Source organism: Prunus dulcis, chromosome 2, assembly GCF_902201215.1.
Source record: "Prunus dulcis chromosome 2, ALMONDv2, whole genome shotgun sequence".
NCBI classification, from domain to species: Eukaryota; Viridiplantae; Streptophyta; class Magnoliopsida; order Rosales; family Rosaceae; genus Prunus; species Prunus dulcis.
Genome location: NC_047651.1, coordinates 2,511,363 through 2,518,203, shown reverse-complemented (window position 1 = coordinate 2,518,203; position 6,841 = coordinate 2,511,363).

Here is a 6,841-nt window from a genome sequence, read left to right as displayed (position 1 = left end):
CAACATACAAATTCTTTCCTCAAAATCTCTTTCTTTTTTTTCCCCCAAAAGCTGGAATGAAGTCGAATACCAAAGCCAGCTAAGAATGCATATCTATTATAGAAATTGTAAACGAGGTCAAGCGAGTCAAACTTCATCCCAACTGCTGGTGTTTCCTCATTTCTTACTTCAGGAATATAAACCCTCCCATTAGCTGTTGCACATTCATCACTGTCTGAGCCCCCAGACATTTTATCTACGTATATTATTGATCCACTTCTATAGTACTGCATAGCAATTATTCATTCATTAATCAGTCATTTCTGCATCACAACATATCAATGCATTCCACTTACACAAAACATTGCCCAAATTGACACAAAATACGCATAGCCTAACTTCCAATTACACAAAATGCAAGCAAAATTTCATAAGTTACGTCATCTCTTGTGAAATAATCTGTTAAAAATAACATTAGAACCAATATGTTCAACTAAGAACACAAATGTAATTCAAACCACCAATTACAGAACTTCACCCAATATCTTCTCCAAATGCTTACTCCTAATGTCATTAAGCCTAAGTTTAGGTTCTTTTACCTACATTTCATAATTTTCCACCCCGACCAACAACAATGAACTAAGTATATTGAATATTCATAAGGAAATGACACATTATTGATTCAAAAAATGACGCATTATTGATGCCACAAATGACGAATTTCCCACCCTCACAAAAAATAAACCAAACCCAATAAAATCAATCTAACAAGTGAACTTACCTCTCAAAATCAATCGGGACCTCTGAAGTCAGTCAGCTGGAAAGAATGTGGTGGACATTAGAGAAGACTCTTTGGTATTTGAGACTCCATCTCTACCAAAATCGAGGAACAACTGCTGCTGCGGCTTCTAGCTACAAAAAGAGATATGCTACTTTGCTTTCATCTGGAATCTTGTCAGCTGAATGAAAAAGAGAAGGGGTTTTCACTTGAGCCATAGAATCAAAACAGGGCAACAGCTAGGTAAGAGACATTCTTCATAATACCCAGGTTACCATAGATCGTAGGCCTCCCAACGAGCTAATGACAATCGAGTGACTATACGGTTTGGGAGATTTGGATCCTTCTAGTTGTGGGTTTGCTTTACATTCAAAAAGAGGGGATTGTGTTCTTCAGTTTTTCACAGAGAGGGAAAGAGAGGAACAACTGAAGTTGGGTTTCTAACGGGTTAGATTTCAACCCGATTCTACATGCACACTCTTTTCAAAACTCACCGTTGGACGAAATCCAACGGCTCTTACATACCCCTCAAAAACACCCCTTATAACTTCTCACTCACTATAGAAGCTCTCATTCAATAAATAGTTTGACAGTTGTTGAGGCCCAAAAAATTCAAGGCTAGGCCCAAATATATTTTCGGCCCAATACAACACCAAGCGGAAAATCCTTATTTAAACAACATGTCACGCTACAAGCTTAAGTGGGCCCAAGCCACGCGAATACCTGAGGCTTGCTGAGCGAATTGTGGTATGGATGGTTACGAGCATTCACGAGGCCCATTGATGTTCCAAGGAGTGGAAGTTTTGGGCTACTTGGGAGCACCAAAACTCAAGTCCATTCCTTGAGTCCAAACATATGGGTAAGCATGAGAGAAAACCCAATAGCCCATCACCTTAGGAAAAGGCCCACATCAGCCAAAACCTCTAGCAGCTTGAAGTAAACTCACAAGTCTCTAGAAAAACAAAACAACCCAGCCCAGCCCAGCACCTTATAAAATATCCAACGTCGTGCATCTTTGTTCAAACCAGATCGTAACCAAACCATCAAAACCAAGCAAACCCATGTGCTGATCACCTTTTTGACTAAGCACCTTTACCCATTCTTTCCTCTTCAAATTTTGGTGAGAAAACAAGAAACAAAAGTGGGTGGCTCCTCACCCACATGGAGAAGTCCAGCTGCCTGAGGACCTTGGAACCCCAAAAAGCTGCGTGCCTATGGGTTCAGGCTAGGGAAATTTCACTAAACAAGAGGAAATGGAAGAAATTGAGGAAAATAGGAGAGGGTGGCTTGACAAATTAAGGTTTTCAGAGCCTATAAAAGGAGGCACTTTCTACCTAGCAAAACAACACACAACAAACCGATCGAAGGCAAGCATCCCCTCTGGAATCCTTCAATTTCATGCTTTGTTCTTCCATCTTCTTCCTCTCTCTCTCTCTCAAAACCCACATCCAGAGAGAGCAAGCATCATTTCTCATCTTTGGAACCCTTCTATTTCAAGCCTTGTTCTTCCATCTCTTCCCATGTTCTCTTCTGTTGAGCAACCCAGGAGCCTGGCGAAGCTTTTTGTCAAGCTACTGGAAATATACTAAAGTCACCCATGGTTCTATCTTCTTCCTCTCTTTCCAATCGAAGGCAAGCAACCATATCCAAAGAGAGCAAGCATCATCTCTCATCTCTGGAACCCTTCAATTTCAAGCCTTGTTCTTCTATTACTTCTCATTTTCTCCTCTGGCACGCCATTCCAGAGTTCGACAAAGCCCTTGTCAAGCTGCTGAAAAATTACCCAAAGCACTTGTTCATCTACCATAATCTATCTATCTATCTATCTATCTCTCTCTCTCTCTCTCTCTCTCTCTCTCTCTCTCTCTCTCTCTCTCTCTCTCTCTCTCTCCTTAGAAAATCCTCACGAAATCATTACTTCAAGCCTCTATTCCTCATAGGAAATCCAAGCCTTCTATCTCTCATGCTAAACTCATGAATGCTCAGCTCCTATGCCACAAGCTTCTCATGTCAAGCCAAGAATTTATCTGTAAGCGATTGTTGGTTTCATTGGTGAAGAAGACCAAGATGTTTCTTAAGGCTCAGCTACCTTTTTGAAATACTATTGGGGTCTGATCCTTGAACTCAAACTCAAGGGGCAATTTCATACATGTTTTTCTTTTCGGCAGCCCAAGCCCATTCGTCATGCTGCTGGAATAAAAAGACCCCCACAACAGTAGGGTGCACTCAATTAATTTTAAAACAATAATTAAAATTAATGCAGCACTCTAAAACAATAATTAACTTCTTTTCAAATAATTTTAGAAAAATTAATGCATTCATTTCAATTAACTATTATGGAGTCGTTCTTGCATATGGCATTCATTTCAATTGCATGTCTATCTCTCGATTTTCCAAATAAAAATGTACAGGTTTGCATGTTATATGGGATATATTAATAATATAGTGTTGATCGACATCTAACCGGCTTTTTTAAAACTATTTTTAATTAGGCTACATTTTATTTGCATAGATGCAGGTTTCTAATTATTCAACCAACATTAAGAAAATATTTAGTGTTGTATATATGGATTAGTTGTTCAACAAATAAATAGGGGATTTGAGGCGGGTTTGGGAGAGAGTCCCCAGACGGCGCCGGAGACGAGGACGGGGATAGGGGAGGGGATAGAAAGTAGGGACGGGGATTGTATTGCCATACCCAGCCCCCAACCGGCCTGTTGTCATCCCTAGTTCGAACCCTCATGACACCTTGGTAGTGAATGTGTGAGAAAACACATTCCTCTTGTGGACTTGTAGCCCAGTTTGGTTTGCGAAAAAGATTTGATGGGAAATAATTTCTCATGTCTTTCCCAAGGGATAGGAAATTGAAGATTCATTTTCCATGTTCGGTAATCCTTGAAAAGTAACCAGGAAATACCACTTTATTTTCTTTCACGTGTTTGGTTTGTATAGGATTGTAAAACAAAGTTTGTTTTATTTTCCAATTATACTAATATGAAATCAAATAAAAAAAGAATGCATTTAATACTATATTGTAATTTTAAATTATTCATGGGGACAAAATGGTCATGAAAAATGTGCATTTAATGTTTGGCTCATTGTTCCAAACTTTCCCATGAGGAGGAAAACAAAACCCATGGGGAGAGGAGGTCTTCAGTTCCAACCACTCGGCTTGGTGGCTGTGAGGAGGTTTCAGCCATGAAACCTTGCTATGGTGCAATGGCGTGAGCCACTAGGCACTCGGCTAGGTAGTTGTGATGTGGGAGGCACGGATCCGCTGCGGATTGTGTCATTGTGGCGGCCATACTCCTCGTAAGTCTATTTCCAACCATGATTGACTAGAACAAAGTGTAGAAATGGTTTTGGAGCACACATTGAGTATTAACTCGCACTCCTAATGAAAGCACCAATTTGTGAGAGTGATTTTCCTCCCTAGAGAATATTCATCTCGGGATTCCTTCTTCCTTTTTGCTTCTCTTTCTCCCTGCAAAACAACATAGAGTGAAAAGACCACACTCGGGTTGGGGGGGAGGGGGAGGGAGGAAGGAGTGTTGGCTAAAGGCCTTCTGATGCCTAAGTCAATTAAATGATTTTGAGAAGAATACATAAATTAATGAAAGGTATGAGGTCCTTTTCTCATTGGGAGAACTAGGTGGTTCGAGTCGTGTGTGGTGGCCGAAGCCTTGTGTGAGAGAGGGAGAAAGTGGCGGCTAGGGTTTGTGAGAGGAGAATTTTGTAAAGTTTTGAACATACCTCATGCCTTGTGTATGCCTATGTATTTATAGGAGCCTTGGTGGCTAAGGTTTTGGAAGAATAATTCCTCACATGGAAAGGAGTTATTTTCCATAACTTGAAGAGATCGAATCAAATTAGGGATTTAATTTAGAATCAAATCTCCAATTATGGCAAGAATCCCTAATTCAATCAAACAATCCCCAAATAGATAGAATTAATTATTCGACCTAGGGTTTGCAAAACATTTGCTTCCCCAAACATGATAATATTTTTTTCATTTTAGTTTGAAAACCTATAAAGCTTTTTAAAGTTAATAAAAAGTTGAATTAGTTTAAAAATACATTAAAAATTGAATTAAACTAAAATATATCATTAGAAAAAAAGAAAAAAAAACTTGGAAAGAAAAAGAAAATAAGGGCGTAGTCTAGTTAGGAAAAGGAGGAGCTGCTCAACTAGTGGAGAAGTGGGAAGGACAATTGCGAAGTGGTAAGGCTGCAAGGGCTTTTAGTATATATATATTAAAAGTGGGTGGATTGGAGTTAGGGAGGTAAGCGTGGCTTGGAGGGTTTGGGCCTTTGGGTGTCTGTGGGGAAAGTGGCTAGGGGTAGAGATTGACAAGGTTGCTGGGTTGTTCCCAATTCTACAATCGCTATGCAGATCCTCCCCTCCTCGATTACGCCATTCTTTTCTTTTTTCTAATGTTTAATTCAATTTTTTTATTAACTTCATAAGGCCATGTCCATCGCTGAGGGTTGGCCCAGGCAAAAGGGGAGAACAAGCCCGAGTCCAGCTCCAGCGCAGAGAAACAAGCCCGGGCAAGCTGCGGGTCCCACAAGCCCGGGCTGGCCCAAGGGCGAAATCAGACTGGGCTCGAGCCCGAGTTCGCTGACGTCAGCGCACTAAAATCAAATTTTTTTTTTACTTTTGGCGCGTGTAATACACGCGCCAACGGTAAAAAAAATTTGACTGAAGTGAAGCGATCAATTTTTTTTTACTGTTGACTGCCACGTGTCGTCACCGGGTGGCTCCGATTGGATTTTTTTTCAGCAATCCTACGGTTCTCTTTTTTTTGGCCAAAAAATTTTTTAAAAAAATCCAAAAAAATCCGAAAAAATTCTGAAATTTTTTTTAAAAAAATACCAAAAATTTATGTATTTTTTCCCTATAAATACCTAACCATTTTATCTACTTTCAACACCAAATCTTCATACAATTTCTTCTCCATACAATATTTTCTACTCTCCACTCACATAATTCATTTTCCACACCAAAATATTTTTAATTGCCATTTTAATCAATTTAATGTAACTTTTTTTTGCATATTCTATTTCTTTTTGTTGCACAATGTTTATTTTATTTTTGCATTTCCTAATTGGCTTTATTTATTTACATAATCAATTTTATTCTTGCATTTCAAAATAGTTTATAATTTCATGCATAATCTTTATTTTTGTTTTTGCATTTTCAATTTGTCTATATTTATTTACATAATCAATTTTATTCTTGCATTTGAAAATAGTTTATAATTTCTTGCATTGTATATTTTTTGAATGCACTTCCAATTATTTATTTTGAATAGATCATACAAGCACAAATTTTATCTGGAATAAGACACGTGGCAACCGAGATTCACATCCGAAAATCTTATCCGAAAATTTAATTACAAAAGATTATCAAAATTAATGATTTAAATATAAAAAAATAGGAAATAAAGTACAATGAATAGTAATTGCCCTAGACTTGCCCTAGACTTTGCCCTTGTGGGTGGAACTACAAATGGCAAGGCTGACACTATTCACGTGAATAGTATCAGCCCTTGCTTGCCCTAGCTTGCCCTTGCCTTAAACTTTGCCCTTAAGGGTGGAGTTGCTCTAAAGCATTTTCGGTTTTCTAAATATATATATATATATTTATATTATCATGTTCATCTAACGGCATAAAGAAAAAGAAAAAAAATATAAATATATAAAGAAAAATAAAATGGAGTGCAGGTTGGAAATTTAAGTATAAAGAAAAAGAAAAAAGTGAAGTAAAAAGAAATTAACATAGAATAAGGGTAGAGTAGGAAAGCGAAAGGAAAAAATTAATTAAAAAGGATTAAAAATTAAAAAAGAGTGTAAGTAGAAAAGAGGGAAGTGGAAAAATCAGCTCCAAAAAATTGACATGCAAAGCCTCAAATAGTTTTCTTTTCATACATCTTACACTATCAAAATATGAGATCCAAGCTTTAATAATTGTTGTTTAACCATTATTTAAACCTCTTTTTTCATAACTTCTTTTAGTTAATTTTATTTATATTATCTTAAATTATGTACAAATATTTTAACCACAAAAATTAAAATTGCTAAA